At 46.3% G+C, this 25448-nt stretch overlaps 1 protein-coding gene across 3 annotated transcripts in view; it reads right to left on the bottom strand.

Moving 5' to 3' along the window:
- kdm6ba (lysine (K)-specific demethylase 6B, a) overlaps positions 1–25448 on the bottom strand; it is a 175676-nt gene that overhangs the window by 45146 nt on the left and 105082 nt on the right. For all 3 annotated transcript variants that reach the window (XM_082965180.1, XM_014156113.3, XM_082965182.1), the window contains one exon: positions 6235–6365. The gene's annotated coding sequence lies outside the window, so the exon portion shown is untranslated. The remainder of the gene's footprint in view (positions 1–6234; positions 6366–25448) is intronic.

The following is a 25448-nucleotide window of genomic DNA, read 5'->3' as shown; positions in this document are numbered from 1 at the left end:
AACTATAGTTTTGGCAAGTTGGTTAGGACATCTACTTTGTGCATGACACAATGAATTTTTCCAACAATTGTTTACATACAGATTATTTCACTTATCACTGTATCACAATTCCAGTGGGTCAGAAGTTTACATACACTAAGTTGACTGTGCCTTTAAGTAGCTTGGAAAATTCCAGAAAATTATGTCATGGCTTTAGAAGCTTCTGATAGGCTAATTGATATCATTTGAGTCAATTGGAGGTGTACCTGTGGATTTATTTCAAGGCCTACCTATCGACATAACCTGAAAGGCCGCTCAGCAAGGAAGAAGCCACTGCTCCAAAACCACCGTAAAAAAGCCAGACTACGGTTTGCATCTGCACATGGGGACAAAGATCATACTTTTTGGAGAAATGTCCTCTGGTCTGATGAAACAAAAATAGAACTGTTTGACCATAATGACCATCGTTATGTTTGGAGGAAAAAGGGGGAGGCTTGCAAGCCGAAGAACACCATCCCAACCGTGAAGCACAGGGGTGGCAGCATCATGTTGTGTGGGTGCTTTGCTGCAGGAGGGACTGGTGCACTTCACAAAATAGATAGCATCATGAGGAAGGAAGATTATGTGGATATATTGAAGCAACATCTCAAGACATCAGTCAGGAAGTTAAAGCTTGGTAGCAAATGGGTCTTCCAAATGGACAATGACCCCAAGCATACTTCCAAAGTTGTGGCAAAATGGCTTAAGGACAACAAAGTCAAGGTATTGGAGTGGCCATCACAAAGCCCTGACCTCAATTCTGTAGAAAAGTTGTGGGCAGAACTGAAAAAGCGTGTGCGAGCAAAGAGGCCTACAAACCTGACTCAGTTACACCAGCTCTGTCAGGAGGAATTGGCCAAAATTCACCCAACTTATTGTGGGAAGCTTGTGGAAGGCTACCCGAAACGTTTGACCCAAGTTAAACAATTTAAAGGCAATGCTACCAAATACTAATTGAGTGTATGTAAACTTCTGACCCACTGGGAATGTGATGAAAGCAATAAAAGCTGAAATAAATCATTCTCTCTACTATTATTCTGACATTTCACATTCTTAAAATCAAGTGGTGATCCTAACTGACCTAAGACATGGCATTTCTAATATGATTAAATGTCAGGAATTGTGAAAAACTGAGTTTAAATGTACTTGGCAAAGGTGTATGTAAACTTCCGACTTCAACTGTTTGTAAACTTACATTATTTGTTGATTCTTTTCTACTTCTTCGATGCATATAACGTCAAGGGCATAACCTAGCCTGGTGGAACCCGCCTGATCGCTATGTTCACAATTATATTTCACTTCACATTTTCAGGAAGCTAGGCATATGTCGCACATCACTGCTTCACATGGGAGCCATTTGATTTTTATCAAAATGCTTTTTTGGGGGCAGAATTCCCTTATGGAATATGTGAACTTTCATGTGCCTTAATAACAAACTTGTATGCCACCTGTAAATACGAATACAATTGTTAAATTATGAGCCTAGTTGGTTTAGCCACTGAAAAATACAGGAACCTTCCCACTAGCCACGATTGGCTCAAATACTGTAATGGATGGGCTGGACATGCAGAGATGAGCTTGGATTGGTCTGCCATGTGGCATGCTTCTGTCTATAACATGAGCTGCTCAGTATGTGTGGATAATGCTTTCTACATCAGCTTTTTTTTTTAAGATACCATGAACCACTGAAAAAGTGTCGCTACTGCTCTCAACATTGCTGCCCTGATGTTAATAGCGCTATCGACAAAGATCAGTGGAAAACGTTGTGATGGACTACTTTCTGGTGGATGATCGTGCCATGATGACTCTCTCTAACTAAAAACATTATAATTGAACCAGACGTTGTAGAGTCTTCTGATGACAGTGATGGGGAAGAAATGGCGATCAACAGTGTTGTTGTCACGGAAGAAGTTGACCGAGTTTTGAAATCAGTGGAATGCCCAGTGGAAGCAGAGAGATGATTGCCAAATGCGGAGAGAGTCGAAAAGAGAAGGCTGTTGTATAGAACACATGTCTCCGGATTACATCTTCAAACTAAGGGCAACCCTGGCATCCATGACAGAGAGGGAGAAGCGTTCACCAATGTATACAGGTTAGAGTCTAGCTAAATTTTGAGATATTATACGTTTCTAATTTGATAGAAAGTAATTTTCATTGCAAGTTAAAGCGTACTGTTAGCTAGCTAGCTAACTTTAGCTGGCTGGCTCGCTAGCTAACGTTAAGTGTATGATCTGTGTAGTAATATTATTTGCATTTCAGAAAACTATTTGCATTGCTAGTTATAGCCTAATGTTAGCTAGCTAGCTAGCTGCAGATTCATGCATGGTGCATGGTAGTATGAGTTGGGATTATGGTTCATTGTTTAGCTAGCTAGCTAGCTAGCTAGCTACATGTCTAAACAAAATACTCAACTATGAAGGTAACCATTTCACTGTGCCATTTACACCTTCTATGTCCTGTGCATGTGACAAATAAACTTTGATAAAGTCAGATTAGGATATAGGCCAAAGACTAGATAGAGTATTTTTACTACTACTTTTTGCTACTACTTTTACCACTTTTAGTCTTGAAATCTTTGGTTGTTTACTACACTACCTTACTCATTCTGTTTAGCACAGGGCCTCACCTTAAAGAGATGGGTGGGGCTAAGGCTTAACCTGTTGGGGGTAGGGGGCAGTATTGACACGGCCGGATAAAAAACGTACCCGATTTAATCTGGTTACTACTCCTGCCCAGTAACTAGAATATGCATATAATTATTGCCTTTGGATATAAAACACCCTAAAGTTTCTAAAACTGTTTGAATGGTGTCTGTGAGTATAACAGAACTCATATGGCAGGCAAAAACCTGAGAGGATTCTGAACAGGAAGTGGCCTGTCTGACTAGTTGTTGTTCATCTTGGCTCTTTTTATTGAAGACTGAGGATCTTTGCTGTAACGTGACACTTCCTACGGCTCCCATAGGCTCTCAGAGCCCGGGAAAAAGCTGAATGATATCGAGGCAGCCCCAGGCTGAAACACATTTACGCTTTTGGCAAGTGGCCGATCAGAGGACAATGGGCTTAGGCGCGTGCCCGAGTCGACCCCATGCTTTATTTTCTTTCGTCTGTTTACTTAAATGCAGATTCCCAGTCAGAATATTATCGCTTTTTACGAGAAAAATTGCATAAAAATTGATTTTAAACAGCGGTTGACATGCTTCGAAGTACGGTAATGGAATATTTAGATTTTTTTTGTCACGAAATGCGCCATGCTCGTCACCCTTCTTTACCCTTTCGGATAGTGTCTTGAATGTACGAACAAAACGCCGCTATTTGGATATAACAATGGATTATTTGGGACCAAACCAACATTTGTTATTGAAGTAGAAGTCCTGGGAGTGCATTCTGACGAAGAACACCAAAGGTAATAACATTTTTCTTATAGTAAATCTGACTTTGGTGAGTGCTAAACTTGCTGGGTGTCTAAATAGCTAGCCCTGTGATGCCGGGCTATCTACTTAGAATATTGCAAAATGTGCTTTCACCGAAAAGCTATTTTAAAATCGGACATATCGAGTGCATAGAGGAGTTCTGTATCTATAATTCTTAAAATAATTGTTATGCTTTTTGTGAACGTTTATCGTGAGTAATTTAGTAAATTCACCGGAAGTTTGCGGGGGGTATGCTAGTTCTGAACGTCACATGCTAATGTAAAAAGCTGGTTTTTGATATAAATATGAACTTGATTGAACAAAACATGCATGTATTGTATAACATAATGTCCTAGGGTTGTCATCTGATGAAGATCATCAAAGGTTAGTGCTGCATTTAGCTGTCTTCTGGGTTTTTGTGACATTATATGCTAGCTTGAAAAATGGGTGTCTGATTATTTCTGGCTGGGTACTCTGCTGACATAATCTAATGTTTTGCTTTCGTTGTAAAGCCTTTTTGAAATCAGACAGTGTGGTTAGATTAACGAGAGTCTTGTCTTTAAAATGGTGTAAAATAGTCATATGTTTGAGAAATTGAAGTAATAGCATTTCTAAGGTATTTGAATAACGCGCCACAGGATTCCACTGGCTGTTACGTAGGTGGGACGATTTCGTCCCGCCGGCCCTAGAGAAGTTAAGAGGGTTGAAACGATGCTGAATGGGTGGAGACAAAGAAGAGCTCTCCAGTGGGTGTACAAAAACATTCAAGGCCATTTTCTCAAAAGTGGAGTTACAAGTTTATCAACTTTTAAGGTAGAATTACTTTCCCACTGTTCCTCAACTGCAGTGTATGATACACCATGTTCTATCTCTGAGTCTCTACTTTATCCTATGTAAACAAAAACACAATTTAGGTGGTGGGTCACGTTTCATGATATCTGAAGTGAAATACAAAGGGGAACGCAGTGATCAGGTTGGTTCCACCAAGCTAATCATAACCACCATCGAGAATGCAATCAGTGCTCTGTGTGTGTGTGTGTGTGTGTGTGTGTGTGTGTGTGTGTGTGTGTGTGTGTGTGTGGTGTGTGTGTGTGTGTGTGTGTGTGTGTGTGTGTGTGTGTGTGTGTGTGTGTGTGTGTGTGTGTGACCGACCAGTATCTTTGATGACGGGCCAGGAGGTGATCTACGACTGCCATGCACATCGATGGGGCGCTGGCAGAGACCTTACCTCCAGCCTCACCTCTTGCCCGCTCACCAACACTCGTCCATGGGGAGACTGTCTTGTAAATAGTACCTGTCTGTGTGTCAGATATATTACCTGTCCTGACTGGTAATAAAACAGTGTGTGTGTGTGTTCACAGAAACATGTATGGAGGCAGCACATGAAGACTTGCAAGATGATGTGATGAAGTCCAGACTGACGCACAGGCTTGATACTGATGTCTCTGAATGGAGAGAGACCTGGCACTCGGAATACATTTTTTTTACCAGACACAACTTTGACTTGTATTGTCTTTTTTTAAATATTGAATTGAATGGTATCATTCAATATACGGAGGGAGAAACCATGTTAATTGTGCACCAGGATCAGGGTACGCCTGGTGTATACGGGACAGCGCACAGGAAGGGCTGACCCCTCTGACATGTTCGCCAAGGTAGCCCCATTACCACCAGACAAAATGCTGATAGGCACAGTGTCTGTAACGGCTGGGAATGACAATGAAAGGTGCACTTTGTTATATTGGCAGAACACTGCTTCTATGGTATTATGTAACGCGCCGTTTATCCTACATGGACCCGTTACTACATTAGAACGTTATCGAAACGATTCGTTACGAATATCTACATCAATTCGACAGTTTGCATTCTTCTCATACTACTCTGTAGATCAGCCTGTAGTTCTCGAAGTCCACCTGCAGGAGGTTTGTTTGTGGTGACTGAGTGGAGGAAAACAAGGTTCTGACAGATGGGTGTGTCTTGGTGCTGGGAAGGATATACCCAAGAAGCACCACCATCAAACCACACCCCCAAGCCAACTCACGTTTGGCTTCTGTCATGGCTGCCAGGAAAAACGAGGCCAAATCAGCAGATGCAGTTCCCCTTTCAAACAACATTAATTCTATTTTTTGGGAGCAGAATGCTACATTAGTATAAAGAAAGAAAGAAAGAGAGAGAGAGAAAGAGAGAGAAAGTAAGAGAGAGAGCGAGCACGAGCGAGAGCGATGGTGAGAGAGAGGGAGAGAGGGAGAGAGAGAGAGGGGGAGTGTGTGTGTAGTTACAGTAGTAGGATGTGTCATTGCTGCAGGCAGTGCCTCTCAGCCTCCACTCTGTGTGGACAGGGAGAATAACAGACACGATCATCACCCACTACTCCACACACAGTCCTGACTCAGACCATGTCGCTACAAGTCCAGTCAATCTTACTCCACACACACACACACACAGTGACACATCATAATTAACCACACACCCACACACAGGTTTTAGAGGAGAAATGATCGACTCACACCCATCATTACACAAGCCTCACTCATTATCACAAATTTCTCTCTCTCTCTCTCAGTCCCATTCTCTCTCTCTCTCTCTCTCTCTCTCTCTCTCTCTCTCGCTCTCTCTCTCTCTCAGTCCCATTCTCTCTCTCTCTCTTTGTCTCCCTCTCTCACCATGTCTCTCTCTCCACGTGTGTGTGTAAGAGAGAGAGAGAGTGAGAGAGACCGGGAGAGAGAGAGAGAGAGAGTGAAGTGTGTGTGTATACGTGTAACAGACACAGTGAAGTAAAAACCATCAGAGCGGTAGAGATTTACCTGTATCACACGTCTTCAGCCTGCTCAGTGGTAGGGATGTTGTAGAGCTTCAGTTAGCCACCATATTACCACGCCTCTGTCTCTCTCTGTCTGTCTCTCTCTCTGTCTGTCTCTCTGTCTGTCTGCGCCTCCTGGAAAACAGAACATGGTTGACAACACGGTCAGGCTTGGGGTCAAAAGGCGCTCAACATTTTAATAAGTGGTTACAACATGGTTGGCATGTCATTCTACGGTGGAATGGTAACACAACAAACATTGCAGTCTGGGGTTCACAAACGGTCAACATTTTAGTCTGTGGTCAAAACATGGTTAACTTGTCACTCTGTGGTTCATAAAGCCACAGTGTGAATCGGCCCAAACATGCGGCATTGCCTTGGCTGGTGCTGTGGCCATCTGTGTCTGTGTGTGGCATGTGCTGCCTGTTCCCGAGTGACTCAGAGTGTTACCCCAGGGTAATGTGAACAAGAACAGGTGGCACTCTGGTACACCTCTTCCCACACACATACACACCGGTTTGCATGCCCTTTCCTTACATGGGGTTGTGGTTTACACCGAGTGCACTCAACCTAAATGTCATGTACCCTACCCACTCCTACTCCCTACTTTAACTGTTCTCCTCTCCTCCCTCCCCTGTCTGTCCTCCCTCCATCTCTCCTCCTCCTGTTCTCCTCTCCTCCTCCTGTTCTCCTCTCCTCCTGTTCTCCTCTCCTCTTCCTGTTCTCCTCTCCTCCTCCTGTTCTCCTCTCCTCCTCCTGTTCTCCTCTCCTCCTGCTGTTCTCCTTTCCCCCTCTCCTCCTCCTGTTCTCCTCTCCTCCTCTTGTTCTCCTCTCCTCCTCCTGTTCTCCTCTCCACCTCTCCTCTCCTCCTCCTGTTCTCCTCTCCTCCTCTTGTTCTCCTCTCCTCCTCCTGTTCTCCTCTCCACCTCTCCTCTCCTCCTCCTGTTCTCCTCTCATCTTGTTCTCCTCTCCTCCTCCTGTTCTCCTCTCCTCCTGCTGTTCTCCTCTCCACCTCTTGTTCTCCTCTCCTCCTCCTGTTCTCGTCTCCTCTTGTTCTCCTCTCCTCCTGCTGTTCTCCTCTCCACCTCTTGTTCTCCTCTCCTCCTCCTGTTCTCCTCTCCTCCTCCTGTTCTCCTCTCCTCCTGCTGTTCTCCTTTCCCCCTCTCCTCCTCCTGTTCTCCTCTCCTCCTCTTGTTCTCCTCTCCTCCTCCTGTTCTCCTCTCCACCTCTCCTCTCCTCCTCCTGTTCTCCTCTCCTCCTCTTGTTCTCCTCTCCTCCTCCTGTTCTCCTCTCCACCTCTCCTCTCCTCCTCCTGTTCTCCTCTCATCTTGTTCTCCTCTCCTCCTCCTGTTCTCCTCTCCTCCTGCTGTTCTCCTCTCCACCTCTTGTTCTCCTCTCCTCCTCCTGTTCTCGTCTCCTCTTGTTCTCCTCTCCTCCTCTTGTTCTCCTCTCCTCCTCCTGTTCTCCTCTCCTCCTGATGTTCCCCTCTCCACCTCTCCTCTCCTCCTGTTCTCCGCTCCTCCTCCTGTTCTCGTCTCCTCCTCTTGTTCTCCTCTCCTCCTGTTCTCCTCTCCTCCTGTTCTCCTCTCCTCCTCCTGTTCTCGTCTCCTCCTGTTCTCCTCTCCTCCTCCTGTTCTCCTCTCCTCCTCTTGTTCTCCTCTCCTCCTCCTGTTCTCGTCTCCTCTTGTTCTCCTCTCCTCCTCTTGTTCTCCTCTCCACCTCTCCTCTCCTCCTGTTCTCCTCTCCTCCTCCTGTTCTCGTCTCCTCTTGTTCTCCTCTCCTCCTCTTGTTCTCCTCTCCTCCTCTTGTTCTCCTCTCCTCCTGTTCTCCTCTCCTCCTCCTGTTCTCGTCTCCTCCTGTTCTCCTCTCCTCCTCCTGTTCTCCTCTCCTCCTCTTGTTCTCCTCTCCTCCTCCTGTTCTCGTCTCCTCTTGTTCTCCTCTCCTCCTCTTGTTCTCCTCTCCACCTCTCCTCTCCTCCGTGATTGGGAGTCGCATAGGGTGGCGCACAATTGGCCCAGTGTGGTCCAGGTTAGGGTTTGGCTGGGGTAGGCCGTCATTGTAAATAAGAATTTGTTCTTAACTGACTTGCCTAGTTAAATAAAGGATAAATAAATAAAATCTCAGTCTGTACAACCTACTGACAGCAGTCTTGCTGGTCACCTTTTCACCCTCTTCACTGACTGATCACCTCCCTCCCTCCCTCCCTCCCTCCCTCCCTCCCTCCCTCCCTCCCTCCCTCCCTCCCTCCCTCCCTCCCTCCCTGTATCTTCCAACTCAAGATGCAGGGTCATGGAAAATCCAAATGGCAATACCATGTCTATACATCCACCTAATTGCACTCTACACACAATCTTAGTTTTCACATGTACTTCTATAAACACAGGTCATGACAGCTGTGTCAATGAGTGGCAGGAATATATTCTTCTGCCCCAAGCAGTCACGTGGACTAGACGTTAGGGCACTTGACCTTTAACCTATAGGGGTCAGGGATAGTAGGCCTTCTTCCCTGGAGGGCCACAGCTGGTGGGGAGGGCCTTCAGAGGCCCCTACAGTTAAGGTGGGATACTGTGCTATTGTGTATTTCTACCTCTAAACAGAATGGATGAATGTACAATGTAATGTATGGCTGTGGGTGACTCTGACCTCAGTATGAATGCTTGCTTTTTAGTTCAGTTAGCAGTTTGTTGGAGGTGAAAATATAATTAGTTGGCCATGACATTATGTTCAAATACACACTTCCAATAGATAACACAAGCCCATACTTTCTGAATGTCATATCAGATTTACAGGCATGTTGCATTTATATTGCCCATATTGGCGTAGCCTAACGCCATTCTATGCTAAAACTAAACTAAATGTCAATCCTGACTCAAGATCAGCCCAGAGTGAGATGTGTGGGGGAGATGAGGTTGATTCTAAGAGTTCATCAGAGATAAGGCTGAACTGAGATCAGATGATAAGAACGGCTACCACAATATGTAAAGGTTAACCCGTGGGAGGAACACTCTTTGACATGAACCAGCTTACCAGAGATATACATTAGAGAGGAGGAGGAGGACGGAGAACCAGTCTAGTGTAGATACATTAGAGAGTAAGAGGAGGACGGAGAACCAGTCTGGTATAGATACATTAGAGAGTAGGAGGGAGAACCAGTCTAGTATAGATACATTAGAGAGGAGGAGGAGGGAGAACCAGTCTAGTATAGATACATTAGAGAGTAGGAGGAGGAGGGACAACCAGTCTAGTATAGATACATTAGAGAGGAGGAGGAGGAGGGAGAACCAGTCTAGTATAGATACATTAGAGAGTAGGAGGAGGAGGGAGAACCAGTCTAGTATAGATACATTAGAGAGTAGGAGGGAGAACCAGTCTAGTAAAGATACATTAGAGAGGAGGAGGAGGGAGAACCAGTCTAGTATAGATACATTAGAGAGTAGGAGGAGGAGGGACAACCAGTCTAGTATAGATACATTAGAGAGTAGGAGGGAGAACCAGTCTAGTATAGATACATTAGAGAGGAGGAGGAGGAGGGAGAACCAGTCTAGTGTAGATACATTAGAGAGGAGGAGGAGGAGGGAGAACCAGTCTAGTATAGATACATTAGAGAGTAGGAGGGAGAACCAGTCTAGTAAAGATACATTAGAGAGGAGGAGGAGGAGGGAGAACCAGTCTAGTATAGATACATTAGAGAGGAGGAGGAGGAGGGAGAACCAGTCTAGTATAGATACATTAGAGAGTAGGAGGGAGAACCAGTCTAGTATAGATACATTAGAGAGGAGGAGGAGGAGGGAGAACCAGTCTAGTGTAGATACATTAGAGAGGAGGAGGAGGAGGGAGAACCAGTCTAGTATAGCTACATTAGAGAGGAGGAGGGAGAACCAGTCTAGTATAGATACATTAGAGAGGAGGAGGAGGGAGAACCAATCTAGTATAGATACATTAGAGAGGAGGAGGAGGGAGAACCAGTCTAGTATAGATACATTAGAGAGGAGGAGGAGGAGGGAGAACCAGTCTAGTATAGATACATTAGAGAGGAGGAGGAGGGAGAACCAGTCTAGTATAGATACATTAGAGAAGAGGAGGAGGGAGAACCAGTCTAGTATAGCTACATTAGAGAGGAGGAGGGAGAACCAGTCTATTATAGATACATTAGAGAGGAGGAGGAGGAGGAGGAGGAGGAGGAGGAGGAGGAGGAGGAGGGAGAACCAGTCTAGTATAGATACATTAGAGAGGAGGAGGAGGGAGAACCAGTCTAGTATAGATACATTAGAGAAGAGGAGGAGGAAGAACCAGTCTAGTATAGCTACATTAGAGAGGAGGAGGGAGAACCAGTCTATTATAGATACATTAGAGAGGAGGAGGAGGAGGAGGAGGAGGAGGAGGAGGAGGAGGGAGAACCAGTCTAGTATAGATACATTAGAGAGGAGGAGGAGGAGGGAGAACCAGTCTAGTATAGATACATTAGAGAGGAGGAGGAGGAGGGAGAACCAGTCTAGTATAGATACATTAGAGAGGAGGAGGAGGGAGAACCAGTCTAGTATAGATACATTAGAGAGTAGGAGGGAGAACCAGTCTAGTATAGATACATTAGAGAGGAGGAGGGAGAACCAGTCTAGTATAGATACATTAGAGAGGAGGAGGAGGGAGAACCAGTCTAGTATAGATACATTAGAGAGGAGGAGGAGGAGGAGGAGGAGGAGGAGGAGGAGGAGGGAGAACCAGTCTAGTATAGATACATTAGAGAGGAGGAGGAGGAGGGAGAACCAGTCTAGTATAGATACATTAGAGAGGAGGAGGAGGAGGGAGAACCAGTCTAGTATAGATACATTAGAGAGGAGGAGGAGGGAGAACCAGTCTAGTATAGATACATTAGAGAGTAGGAGGGAGAACCAGTCTAGTATAGATACATTAGAGAGGAGGAGGGAGAACCAGTCTAGTATAGATACATTAGAGAGGAGGAGGAGGGAGAACCAGTCTAGTATAGATACATTAGAGAGGAGGAGGGAGAACCAGTCTAGTATAGATACATTAGAGGAGGAGGGAGAACCAGTCTAGTATAGATTCATTAGAGAGGAGGAGGAGGGAGAACCAATCTAGTATAGCTACATTAGAGAGGAGGAGGAGGGAGAACCAGTCTAGTATAGCTACATTAGAGAGGAGGAGGAGGAGGAGGAGGAGGAGGAGGAGGAGGGAGAACCAGTCTAGTATAGCTACATTAGAGAGGAAGAGGAGGGAGAACCAGTCTAGTATAGCTACATTAGAGAGGAGGAGGAGGAGGAGGAGGAGGAGGGAGAACCAGTCTAGTATAGATACATTAGAGAGGAGGAGGAGGGAGAACCAGTCTAGTATAGATACATTAGAGAGGAGGAGGGAGAACCAGTCTAGTATAGATACATTAGAGAGGAGGAGGGAGAACCAGTCTAGTATAGATACATTAGAGAGGAGGAGGAGGAGGGAGAACCAGTCTAGTATAGATACATTAGAGAGGAGGAGGAGGGAGAACCAGTCTAGTATAGATACATTAGAGAGGAGGAGGGAGAACCAGTCTAGTATAGATTCATTAGAGAGGAGGAGGAGGGAGAACCAGTCTAGTATAGATACATTAGAGAGGAGGAGGAGGGAGAACCAATCTAGTATAGCTACATTAGAGAGGAGGAGGAGGGAGAACCAGTCTAGTATAGCTACATTAGAGAGGAGGAGGAGGAGGAGGAGGAGGAGGAGGAGGAGGAGGGAGAACCAGTCTAGTATAGCTACATTAGAGAGGAGGAGGAGGGAGAACCAGTCTAGTATAGCTACATTAGAGTGGAGGAGGAGGAGGAGGAGGAGGAGGGAGAACCAGTCTAGTATAGATACATTAGAGAGGAGGAGGAGGGAGAACCAGTCTAGTATAGCTACATTAGAGAGGAGGAGGGAGAACCAGTCTAGTATAGATACATTAGAGAGGAGGAGGAGGAGGAGGAGGAGGAGGAGGAGGAGGGAGAACCAGTCTAGTATAGATACATTAGAGAGGAGGAGGAGGAGGGAGAACCAGTCTAGTATAGATACATTAGAGAGTAGGAGGGAGAACCAGTCTAGTATAGATACATTAGAGAGGAGGAGGGAGAACCAGTCTAGTATAGATACATTAGAGAGGAGGAGGAGGGAGAACCTGTCTAGTATAGATACATTAGAGAGGAGGAGGGAGAACCAGTCTAGTATAGATACATTAGAGAGGAGGAGGAGGGAGAACCAGTCTAGTATAGATACATTAGAGAGTAGGAGGGAGAACCAGTCTAGTATAGATACATTAGAGAGGAGGAGGGAGAACCAGTCTAGTATAGATACATTAGAGAGGAGGAGGAGGGAGAACCAGTCTAGTATAGATACATTAGAGAGGAGGAGGGAGAACCAGTCTAGTATAGATATATTAGAGAGGAGGAGGAGGGAGAACCAGTCTAGTATAGATACATTAGAGAGGAGGAGGAGGGAGAACCAATCTAGTATAGCTACATTAGAGAGGAGGAGGAGGGAGAACCAGTCTAGTATAGCTACATTAGAGAGGAGGAGGAGGAGGAGGAGGAGGAGGAGAACCAGTCTAGTATAGCTACATTAGAGAGGAGGAGGAGGGAGAACCAGTCTAGTATAGCTACATTAGAGAGGAGGAGGAGGAGGAGGAGGAGGAGGGAGAACCTGTCTAGTATAGATACATTAGAGAGGAGGAGGAGGGAGAACCAGTCTAGTATAGCTACATTAGAGAGGAGGAGGGAGAACCAGTCTAGTATAGATACATTAGAGAGGAGGAGGAGGAGGAGGAGGAGGAGGGAGAACCAGTCTAGTATAGATACATTAGAGAGGAGGAGGGAGAACCAGTCTAGTATAGATACATTAGAGAGGAGGAGGGAGAACCAGTCTAGTATAGATACATTAGAGAGGAGGAGGGAGAACCAGTCTAGTATAGATACATTAGAGAGGAGGAGGGAGAACCAGTCTAGTATAGATACATTAGAGAGGAGGAGGAGGGAGAACCAGTCTGGTATAGATACATTAGAGAGGAGGAGGAGGGAGAACCAGTCTAGTATAGATACATTAGAGAGGAGGAGGAGGAGGAGGAGGAGGAGGGAGAACCAGTCTAGTATAGATACATTAGAGAGGGGGAGGAGGAGGGAGAACCAGTCTAGTATAGATACATTAGAGAGGAGGAGGAGGAGGGAGAACCAGTCTAGTATAGATACATTAGAGAGGAGGAGGAGGAGGAGGAGGAGGAGGGAGAACCAGTCTAGTATAGATACATTAGAGAGGAGGAGGAGGGAGAACCAGTCTAGTATAGATACATTAGAGAGGAGGAGGAGGAGGGAGAACCAGTCTAGTATAGATACATTAGAGAGGAGGAGGGAGAACCAGTCTAGTATAGATACATTAGAGAGGAGGAGGAGGAAGGAGAACCAGTCTAGTATAGATACATTAGAGAGTAGGAGGGAGAACCAGTCTAGTATAGATACATTAGAGAGGAGGAGGGAGAACCAGTCTAGTATAGATACATTAGAGAGGAGGAGGAGGGAGAACCAGTCTAGTATAGATACATTAGAGAGGAGGAGGAGGGAGAACCAATCTAGTATAGCTACATTAGAGAGGAGGAGGAGGGAGAACCAGTCTAGTATAGCTACATTAGAGAGGAGGAGGAGGAGGAGGAGGAGGAGGGAGAACCAGTCTAGTATAGCTACATTAGAGAGGAGGAGGAGGGAGAACCAGTCTAGTATAGCTACATTAGAGAGGAGGAGGAGGAGGAGGAGGAGGAGGGAGAACCAGTCTAGTATAGATACATTAGAGAGGAGGAGGAGGAGGGAGAACCAGTCTAGTATAGATACATTAGAGAGGAGGAGGAGGGAGAACCAGTCTAGTATAGATACATTAGAGAGTAGGAGGGAGAACCAGTCTAGTATAGATACATTAGAGAGGAGGAGGAGGAGGGAGAACCAGTCTAGTATAGATACATTAGAGAGGAGGAGGAGGAGGAGGAGGGAGAACCAGTCTAGTATAGCTACATTAGAGAGGAGGAGGGAGAACCAGTCTAGTATAGATACATTAGAGAGGAGGAGGAGGAGGAGGAGGAGGAGGGAGAACCAGTCTAGTATAGATACATTAGAGAGGAGGAGGGAGAACCAGTCTAGTATAGATACATTAGAGAGGAGGAGGGAGAACCAGTCTAGTATAGATACATTAGAGAGGAGGAGGAGGGAGAACCAGTCTAGTATAGATACATTAGAGAGGGGGAGGAGGAGGGAGAACCAGTCTAGTATAGATACATTAGAGAGGAGGAGGAGGAGGGAGAACCAGTCTAGTATAGATACATTAGAGAGGAGGAGGAGGAGGGAGAACCAGTCTAGTATAGATACATTAGAGAGGAGGAGGAGGGAGAACCAGTCTAGTATAGATACATTAGAGAGGAGGAGGAGGGAGAACCAGTCTAGTATAGATACATTAGAGAGGAGGAGGGAGAACCAGTCTAGTATAGATACATTAGAGAGGAGGAGGAGGGAGAACCAGTCTAGTATAGATACATTAGAGAGGAGGAGGAGGGAGAACCAATCTAGTATAGCTACATTAGAGAGGAGGAGGAGGGAGAACCAGTCTAGTATAGCTACATTAGAGAGGAGGAGGAGGAGGAGGAGGAGGAGGGAGAACCAGTCTAGTATAGCTACATTAGAGAGGAGGAGGAGGGAGAACCAGTCTAGTATAGCTACATTAGAGAGGAGGAGGAGGAGGAGGAGGAGGAGGGAGAACCAGTCTAGTATAGCTACATTAGAGAGGAGGAGGAGGAGGGAGAACCAGTCTAGTATAGATACATTAGAGAGGAGGAGGGAGAACCAGTCTAGTATAGATACATTAGAGAGGAGGAGGAGGGAGAACCAATCTAGTATAGCTACATTAGAGAGGAGGAGGGAGAACCAGTCTAGTATAGATACATTAGAGAGGAGGAGGAGGAGGGAGAACCAGTCTAGTATAGATACATTAGAGAGGAGGAGGGAGAACCAGTCTAGTATAGATACATTAGAGAGGAGGAGGAGGGAGAACCAGTCTAGTATAGATACATTAGAGAGGAGGAGGAGGGAGAACCAGTCTAGTATAGATACATTAGAGAGGAGGAGGAGGAGGGAGAACCAGTCTAGTATAGATACATTAGAGAGGAGGAGGAGGAGGGAGAACCAGTCTAGTATAGATACATTAGAGAGGAGGAGGAGGAGGGAGAACCAGTCTAGTATAGATACATTAGAGAGTAGGAGGGAGAACCAGTCTAGTATAGATACATTAGAGAGGAGGAGGGAGAACCAGTCTAGTATAGATACATTAGAGAGGAGGAGGAGGGAGAACCAGTCTAGTATAGATACATTAGAGAGGAGGAGGAGGAGGAGGAGGGCGAACCAGTCTAGTATAGATACATTAGAGAGGAGGAGGAGGAGGGAGAACCAGTCTAGTATAGATACATTAGAGAGGAGGAGGAGGGAGAACCAGTCTAGTATAGATACATTAGAGAGGAGGAGGAGGGAGAACCAGTCTAGTATAGATACATTAGAGAGGAGGAGGGAGAACCAGTCTAGTATAGATACATTAGAGAGGAGGAGGAGGAGGGAGAACCAGTCTAGTATAGATACATTAGAGAGGAGGAGGAGGGAGAACCAGTCTAGTATAGACACATTAGAGAGGAGGAGGAGGAGGGAGAACCAGTCTAGTATAGATACATTAGAGAGGAGGAGGAGGAGGGAGAACCAGTCTAGTATAGATACATTAGAGAGGAGGGGGTATAACAGTAGAGGGGGGAGAAACGAGGGTGAGATAGGAGTATGAGGGAGGAGGGAAAGAAAGAGGTAGAGAGAGGAGATGAAAAGAAGAAAGAAAAACAGAGTGAAGCAGGGTGACAGATGGCAAGAAGGGGTAGAGGGAGAAAAAAGAGATGAGGGAATGAGGAGGAGTGAAAAACTCCCTGAGTCAACTAACCAAAAGATATAAAACAGTTAACAATAATATAATATGGACAGTATCGCAGTTGTCTGAGAAAGAGAAAAGCAGAGAGATGATAGAGTGGAAAGTGAGAGACAAAAGAAACGACAGAAAGGTGAAGAGAGTGAGAGAGAGAGTGAGAGAGAGGTGAAGAGAGAGGGGAAGAGAGAGGGGAAGAGAGAGGGGAAGAGAGAGGGGAAGGAGAGCGGCCAAAGTCGTGAAAGTGTGAATGTGACTTAGCTCAAGTTAAGTCTGCGTGGTGCCAGGGCCCTGCACTACTGTACTGATATCTGCCCTATTGTCTGAGCACCAGCTGGGATACACACGCTGCTATCACACACACTGTATCTGATAATGTGACACCTCAGCTGTATGTAAGAGGAACATGCCTTCAGTACTGATAGTAAAGGACCAGGGACTGAACTCCCCCTCTCCCTGTGTATCTGTCTTCAGTCTCCCCTTACTGCTCTAGAGCTCTCTGAGGATACAATGTGTGTGTGTGTGTGTGTGTGTGTGTGTGTGTGTGTGTGTGTGTGTGTTACTTCCAAGTGTGAGCCTGCATGGCATGCATGGGCTGCTAGAGACCTTGGTCAGTGCTGATTCAGAGACACTCGTCATGTTGGGACAGAAGACTTCATACCTGCACCAGACTGAACACACACACACACACACACACACACACACACACACACACACACACACACACACACACACACACACACACACACACACACACACACACACACACACGGTTGTAAATACCAGGGTATGGCAGCATGGTGATCTGTCAGTAAATAAGAGGTTTGTCTCTCTGTGTCCCTGTCTGTCTCCTAGTGTGTGTGTGTGTGTGTGTGTGTGTGTGTGTGTGTGTGTGTGTGTGTGTGTGTGTGTGTGTGTGTGTGTGTGTGTGTGTGTGTGTGTGTGTGTGTGTGTGTGTGTGTGGAAGGGAGAAAGCAGAGGTCTGTAGCAGAGGTGTCGTGGGAGTAGACTGTGGTGGGGTTTTGGGGTAATGAACTTCTACCACATGTCTTCAGAAAAGGTCACAGTCGACCACAGTCGGGCTGCAAAGATCAAAGATGAACGCACACACCCACACGCAAACACAGTCATGCACACGCAAACACTCCTACACACACACGCAGTCACGCACACAGAAACCCAGACAGATGGACAGACAGACAGGACAGTCACAGTGACACACAGACTCACACCCACACAGAGAGACGGTGAGAGACAGACAAACACCAAACAGACTGGCTGGAAATCTTTGAATTGGCCTTGCAGTAAAACACACAGAGAGAAAAACATAATGTAGAGGAGTGGAGAGGAGAGGAGTGTAGAGGAGTGTAGAGGAGAGGAGTGTAGAGGAGTGTAGAGGAGAGGAGTGTAGAGGAGAGGAGTGTAGAGGAGTGTAGAGGAGAGGAGTGTAGAGGAGAAGAGTGTAGAGGAGAGGAGTGTAAAGGAGTGTAGAGGAGAAGAGTGTAGAGGGGAGGAGTGTAGAGGAGTCTAGAGTAGAGTAGATGAGAGTAGAGGAGTGTAGAGGAGAGGAGTGTAGAGGGGAGGAGTGTAGAGGAGAGTAGAGGAGAGTAGAGGAGTGTAGAGGAGAGGAGTGTAGAGGAGAGTAGAGGAGAGGAGAGTAGAGGAGAGTAGAGGAGTGTAGAGGAGAGGAGTGTAGAGGAGAGTAGAGGAGAGTAGAGGAGTTTAGAGGAGTGTAGTGGAGAGGAGTGTAGAGGAGAGGATATAGAAGAGAAGAGTGTAGAGAGGAGGAGTGTAGAAGAGAAGAGTGTAGAGGAGAGGAGTGTAGAGGAGAGGAGTTTAGAGGAGAGGAGAGTAGAAGAGCGTAGAGGGGAGGCGTGTAGAGGAGTTTAGAGGAGAGTAGAGGAGTGTAAAGGAGAGGAGTGTAGAGGAGAGGAGTGTAGAAAAGAAGAGTGTAGAGGGGAGGAGTGTAGAGAAGAGTAGAGGAAAGGAGTGTAGAGGAGAAGAGTGTAAAGGAGTGTAGAGGAGAGGAATGTAGAGGAGAGGAGTGTAGAGGAGAGGAGAGGAGTGTAGAAGAGAAGAGTGTAGAGGGGAGGAGTGTAGAAGAGTTTAGAGGAGAGGAGTGTAGAGGAGTGTAGAGGAGAGGAGTGTAGAGGAGAGGAGTGGAGAGGAGTGTAGAGGAGAGGAGTGTAGAGAAGAAGAGTGTAGAGGAGTGGAGTGTACAGGAGAGTAGAGGTGTGGAGTGTAGAGGAGTGGAGTGTTGAGGAGTGTAGAGGAGTGGAGTGTAGAGGAGTGGAGTGTAGAGGGGAGGAGTGTAGAGGAGTGTAGAGGAGTGGAGTGTAGAGGAGTTTAGAGGAGTGTAGAGGAGAGGAGTGTAGAGGAGAGGAGTGTAGATGATTGTAGAGGAGAGGAGTGTAGAGGGGAGGAGTGTAGAGGAGTATAGAGGAGAGGAGTGTAGAGGAGAGGAGTATAGAGGAGTGTAGAGGAGAGGAGTGTAGAGGAGAGGAGTGTAGAAGAGAAGAGTGTAGAGGAAAGGAGTGTAGAGGAGAGGAGTTTAGAGGAGAGGAGAGTAGAAGAGCGTAGAGGGGAGGAGTGTAGAGGAGTGTAGAGGAGGGTAGAGGAGAGGAGGGTAGAGGAGAGGAGTGTAGAGGAGAGGAGTTTAGAGGAGAGTAGAGGAGTGTAAAGGAGAGGAGTGTAGAGGAGTGTAGAAAAGAAGAGTGTAGAGGGGAGGAGTGTAGAGGAGTGTAGAGAAGAGGAGAGGAGAGGAGTGTAGAGGAGTGTAGAGGAGAGGAATGTAGAGGAGAGGAGTGTAGAGGAGAGTAGAGGAGTGTAGAGGAGTGTAGAGGAGAGGAGTGTAGAGGAGTGTAGAGGAGAGGAGTGTAGTGGATAAGAGTGTAGAGGGGAGGAGTGTAGAGGAGTGTAGAGGAGAGGAGTGTAGAGGAGAGGAGTGTAGAGGTGTGTAGAGGAGAGGAGTGAAGGGGAGAGAAGTGTAGAGGAGTGTAGAGGAGAGAAGTGTAGAGGAGTGTAGAGGAGAGAAGTGTAGAGGAGTGTAGAGGAGAGGAGTGGAGAGGAGTGGAGTGTAGAGGAGTGGAGTATAGAGGGGAGGAGTGTAGAGGGGAGGAGTGTAGAGGGGTGTAGAGGAGTGTAGAGGAGAGGAGTGTAGAGGAGTGTAGAGGAGAGGAGTGTAGAAGAGAAGAGTGTAGAGGGGTGGAGTGTAGAAGAGAAGAGTGTAGAGGGGAGGAGTGTAGAGGAGAGGAGTGTAGAGGAGAGGAGTGTAGAGGAGAGGAGTGGAGAGGAGTGTAGAGGAGTGGAGTGTAGAGGAGAGGAGAGTAGAGGAGTGTAGAGAAGTGGAATGTAGAGGAGAGGAGTGTAGAGGAGTGGAGTGTAGAGGAGTGTAGATGAGAGTCGAGGAGTGGAGTGTAGAGGAGAGTAGAGGATTGGAGTGTAGAGGAGTGTAGAGGAGAGTAGAGGAGTGGAGTGTAGAGGAGTTGAGTGTAGAGGAGTGTAGAGAAGTGGAATGTAGAGGAGAGTAGAGGAGTGGAGTGTAGATGGGAGGAGTGTAGAGGAGAGTAGAGGAGAGTAGAGGAGTGTAGAGGAGTGTAGAGGAGAGGAGTGTAGAGGACAGGAGTGTAGAGGAGAAGAGTGTAGATGGGAGGAATGTAAAGGAGAGCAGTGTAGACGAGAGGAGTGTAGAAGAGAACAGTGTAGAGGGGAGGAGTGTAGAGGAGTGTAGAGGAGAGGAGTGTAGAGGAGTGTAGAGGAAAGGAGTGTAGAGGAGAAGAGTGAAGAGGAATGTAGAGGAGAGGAGTGTAGAGGAGAGGAGGGTAGGGTAGAGGGGAGGAGTGTAGAGGAGTGTAGTGGAGAGGAGTGTAGAAGAGAAGAGTGTAGAGGGGAGGAGTGTAGAGGAGTGTAGAGGAAAGGAGTGTAGAGGAGAAGAGTGTAGAGGAGTGTAGAGGAAAGGAGTGTAGAGGAGAAGAGTGTAGAGGAATGTAGAGGAGAGGAGTGTAGAGGAGAGGATTGTAGAGGAGTGTAGAGGAGTGTAGAGGAGAGGAGTGTAGAAGAGAAGAGTGTAGAGGGGAGGAGTGTAGAGGAGAGGAGTGTAGAGGAGAAGAGTGTAGAGGAGAGGAGTGTAGAGGAGAGGAGTGTAGAGGAGTGGAGTGTAGTGGAGTGTAGAGGAGTGTAGAGAAGTATTGAGGAGAGGAGTGTAGAGGAGTGTAGAGGAGAGGAGTGTAGAGGAGTGTAGAGGAGTGTAGAGAAGTGTAGTGTAGAGGAGTGTAGAGAAGTGTAGAGGAGAGTAGAGGAGAGGAGTGTAGAGGAGTGTAGAGGAGTGTAGAGGAGAGGAGTGTAGAGAAGTGTAGAGGAGAGTAGAGGAGAGGAGTGACCGGAAACACTTCCTGTTTCCGGTCACAACTTGCAGACTTGTTTACGCTGCTGTGCGTTTTTGTTGCCGATCTTACTTTGATACCTGACGGTTTTTTACTTTTTCATTACCGTATATTTTTACTTTTTCCCTCACTCAACTTTTTTCCTCACTCAACTTTTTTCATTCATCCCCGGAGGTTTTATCTGGACATGGTTCGTCAGGACTTCAAACAGCCGAAGCTAAGTAACATTAACATGATGCCTTCTAATTGCAGTCGTTGTACTTATAATATACAGGAGAACGATCGCCTTACGGCAAGGATAGCTGTGCTGCAAGCCCAGCTTCAGACGCGATCGTTAGGCAAGGGTAATTTCAGTGTAGGAAAGGATGAAACAGCGTCTGTGCCACCAGTAAGTACAGATAGTAACGTTAGTATAAACCCCCTCGCACGGTCCCCGCAGCCGGACATCTTTCTCATGGCTTCTGGAGGGAAACGCTGTAGGAATGCTCAACCGGTGTCGCTTATTCAGCCGACAGAAACTTTCAACCGGTTCTCCCCATTAAGCGAGTCGGGGTCGGAGGCCGAGACTTCTCTGGTCTCTACTCCTCCCGTTGTGGGGTCTGAGACGCCGACGGCTCCCACCATTAGCTCTGACAAATTGAAAACCCTAGTCATTGGCGACTCCATTACCCGCAGTATTAGACTTAAAACTAATCATCCAGCGATCATACACTGTTTACCAGGGGGCAGGGCTACCGACGTTAAGGCTAATCTAAAGACGGTGCTGGCTAAAGCTAAAACTGGCGAGTGTAGAGAGTATAGAGATATTGTTATCCACGTCGGCACCAACGATGTTAGGATGAAACAGTCAGAGGTCACCAAGCGCAACATAGCTTCAGCGTGTAAATCAGCTAGAAAGATGTGTCGGCATCGATTAATTGTCTCTGGCCCCCTCCCAGTTAGGGGGAGTGATGAGCTCTACAGCAGAGTCTCACAACTCAATCGCTGGTTGAAAACTGTTTTCTGCCCCTCCCAAAAGATAGAATTTGTAGATAATTGGCCCTCTTTCTGGGACTCACCCACAAACAGGACCAAGCCTGGCCTGTTGAGGAGTGACGGACTCCATCCTAGCTGGAGGGGTGCTCTCATCTTATCTACGAACATAGACAGGGCTCTAACTCCTCTAGCTCCACAATGAAATAGGGTGCAGGCCAGGCAGCAGGCTGTTAGCCAGCCTGCCAGCTTAGTGGAGTCTGCCACTAGCACAGTCAGTGTAGTCAGCTCAGCTTCCCCCATTGAGACCGTGTCTGTGCCTCGATCTAGGTTGGGCAAAATTAAAAATGGCGGTGTTCGCTTTAGCAATCTCACTAGTATAAAGACCTCCTCCATTCCTGCCATTATTGAAAGAGATTGTGATACCTCACATCTCAAAATTGGGTTACTTAATGTTAGATCCCTCACTTCCAAGGCAGTTATAGTCAATGAACTAATCACTGATAATAATCTTGATGTGATTGGCCTGACTGAAACATGGCTTAAGCCTGATGAATTTACTGTGTTAAATGAGGCCTCACCCCCAGGTTACATTAGTGACCATACCCCCCGTGCATCCGGCAAAGGCGGAGGTGTTGCTAACATTTACGATAGCAAATTTCAATTTACAAAAAAAAAAACAACAATGACGTTTTCGTCTTTTGAGCTTCTAGTCATGAAATCTATGCAGCCTACTCACTCACTTTTTATAGCTACTGTTTATAGGCCTCCTGGGCCATATGCAGTGTTCCTCACTGAGTTCCCTGAATTCCTATCGGATCTTGTAGTCATAGCAGATAATATTCTAATTTTTGGTGACTTTAACATTCACATGGAAAAGTCCACAGACCCACTCCAAAAGGCTTTCGGAGCCATCATCGACTCAGTGGGTTTTGTCCAACATGTCTCTGGACCTACTCACTGCCACAGTCATACTCTGGACCTAGTTTTGTCCCATGGAATAAATGTTGTGGATCTAAATGTTTTTCCTCATAATCCTGGACTATCGGACCACCATTTTATTACGTTTGCAATTGCAACAAATAATCTGCTCAGACCCCAACCAAGGAGCATTAAAAGTCGTGCTATAAATTCTCAGACAACCCAAAGATTCCTTGATGCCCTTCCAGACTGCCTCTGCCTACCCAAGGACGTCAGAGGACAAAAATCAGTTAACCACCTAACCGAGGAACTCAATTTAACCTTGCGCAATACCCTAGATGCAGTTGCACCCCTAAAAACTAAAAACATCTGTCATAAGAAACTAGCTCCCTGGTATACAGAAAATACACGAACTCTGAAGCAAGCTTCCAGAAAATTGGAACGGAAATGGCGCCACACCAAACTGGAAGTCTTCCGACTAGCTTGGAAAGACAGTACCGTGCAGTATCGAAGAGCCCTTACTGCTGCTCGATCATCCTATTTTTCCAACTTAATTGAGGAAAATAAGAACAATCCGAAATTTCTTTTTGATACTGTCGCAAAGCTAACTAAAAAGCAGCCTTCGCAAATGGAGGATGGCTTTCACTTCAGCAGTAATAAATTTATGAACTTCTTTGAGGAAAAGATCATGATCATTAGAAAGCAAATTACAGACTCCTCTTTAAATCTGGGTATTCCTCCAAAGCTCCATTGTCCTGAGTCTGCACAACTCTGCCAGGACCTAGGATCAAGGGAGATACTAAAGTGTTTTAGTACTATATCTCTTGACGCAATGATGAAAATAATCATGGCCTCCAAACCCTCAAGCTGCATACTGGACCCTATTCCAACTAAACTACTGAAAGAGCTGCTTCCTGTGCTTGGCCCTCCTATGTTGAACATAATAAACGGCTCTCTATCCACCGGATGTGTACCAAGCTCACTAAAAGTGGCAGTAATAAAGCCTCTCTTGAAAAAGCCGAATCTTGATCCAGAAATTATAAAAAACTATCGGCCTATATCGAATCTTCCATTCCTCTCCAAAATTTTAGAAAAAGCTGTTGCACAGCAACTGACTGCCTTCCTGAAGACAAACAATGTATACGAAACGCTTCAGTCTGGTTTTAGACCCCATCATAGCACTGAGACTGCACTTGTGAAGGTGGTAAATGACCTTTTAATGACGTCAGACCGAGGCTCTGCATCTGTCCTCGTGCTCCTAGATCTTAGTGCCGCTTTTGATACCATCGATCACCACATTCTTTTGGAGAGATTGGAAACCCAAATTGGTCTACATGGACAAGTTCTGGCCTGGTTTAGATCTTATCTGTCGGAAAGATATCAGTTTGTCTCTGTGAATGGTTTGTCCTCTGACAAATCAATTGTAAATTTCGGTGTTCCTCAAGGTTCCGTTTTAGGACCACTATTGTTTTCACTATATATTTTACCTCTTGGGGATGTCATTCGAAAACATAATGTTAAATTTCACTGCTATGCAGACGACACACAGCTGTACATTTCAATGAAACATGGTGAAGCCCCAAAATTGCCCTCGCTAGAAGCCTGTGTTTCAGACATAAAGAAGTGGATGGCTGCAAACTTTCTACTTTTAAACTCGGACAAAACAGAGATGCTTGTTCTAGGTCCCAAGAAACAAAGAGATCTTCTGTTGAATCTGACAATTAATCTGGATGGTTGTACAGTCGTCTCAAATAAAACTGTGAAGGACCTCGGCGTTACTCTGGACCCTGATCTCTCTTTTGAAGAACATATCAAGACTGTTTCAAGGACAGCTTTTTTCCATCTACGTAACATTGCAAAAATCAGAAATTTTCTGTCCAAAAATGACGCAGAAAAATTAATCCATGCTTTTGTTACTTCTAGGCTGGACTACTGCAATGCTCTACTTTCCGGCTACCCGGATAAAGCACTAAATAAACTTCAGTTAGTGCTAAATACGGCTGCTAGAATCCTGACTAGAACCAAAAAATTTGATCATATTACTCCAGTGTTAGCCTCCCTACACTGGCTTCCTGTTAAGGCAAGGGCTGATTTCAAGGTTTTACTGCTAACCTACAAAGCATTACATGGGCTTGCTCCTACCTATCTTTCCGATTTGGTCCTGCCGTACATACCTACACGTACGCTACGGTCACAAGACGCAGGCCTCCTAATTGTCCCTAGAATTTCTAAGCAAACGGCTGGAGGTAGGGCTTTCTCCTATAGAGCTCCATTTTTATGGAATGGTCTGCCTACCAATGTGAGAGACGCAGACTCAGTCTCAACCTTTAAGTCTTTACTGAAGACTTATCTCTTCAGTAGGTCCTATGATTAAGTATAGTCTGGCCCAGGAGTGTGAAGGTGAACGGAAAGGCTGGAGCAACGAACCGCCCTTGCTGTCTCTGCCTTGCCGGTTCCCCTCTTTCCACTGGGATTCTCTGCCTCTAACCCTTTTACAGAGGCTGAGTCACTGGCCTACTGGTGTTCTTCCATGCCGTCCATGGGAGGGGTGCGTCACTTGAGTGGGTTGAGTCACTGACGTGGTCTTCCTGTCTGGGTTGGCGCCCCCCCCCCCCCCCCCCCCCCCCCTTGGGTTGTGCCATGGCGGAGATCGTTGTGGGCTATACTCGGCCTTGTCTTAGGACGGTAAGTTGGTGGTTGGAGACATCCCTCTAGTGGTGTGGGGGCTGTGCTTTGGCAAAGTGGGTGGGGTTATATCCTGCCTGTTTGGCCCTGTCCGGGGGTATCATCGGATGGGGCCACAGTGTCTTCTGATCCCTCCTGTCTCAGCCTCCAGTATTTATGCTGCAGTAGTTTATGTGTCGGGGGGCTAGGGTCAGTCTGTTACATCTGGAGTATTTCTCTTGTCTTATCCGGTGTCCTGTGTGTATTTAAATATGCTCTCTCTAATTCTCTCTTTCTCTCTTTCTGTCTTTCTCTCGGAGGACCT

This window comes from Salmo salar, chromosome 18, assembly GCF_965601325.2.
Source record: "Salmo salar chromosome 18, fSalSal1, whole genome shotgun sequence".
NCBI classification, from domain to species: Eukaryota; Metazoa; Chordata; class Actinopteri; order Salmoniformes; family Salmonidae; genus Salmo; species Salmo salar.
Note: the sequence above shows the minus strand (reverse complement) of the source record. Positions and strands in the feature narration are given on the sequence as shown.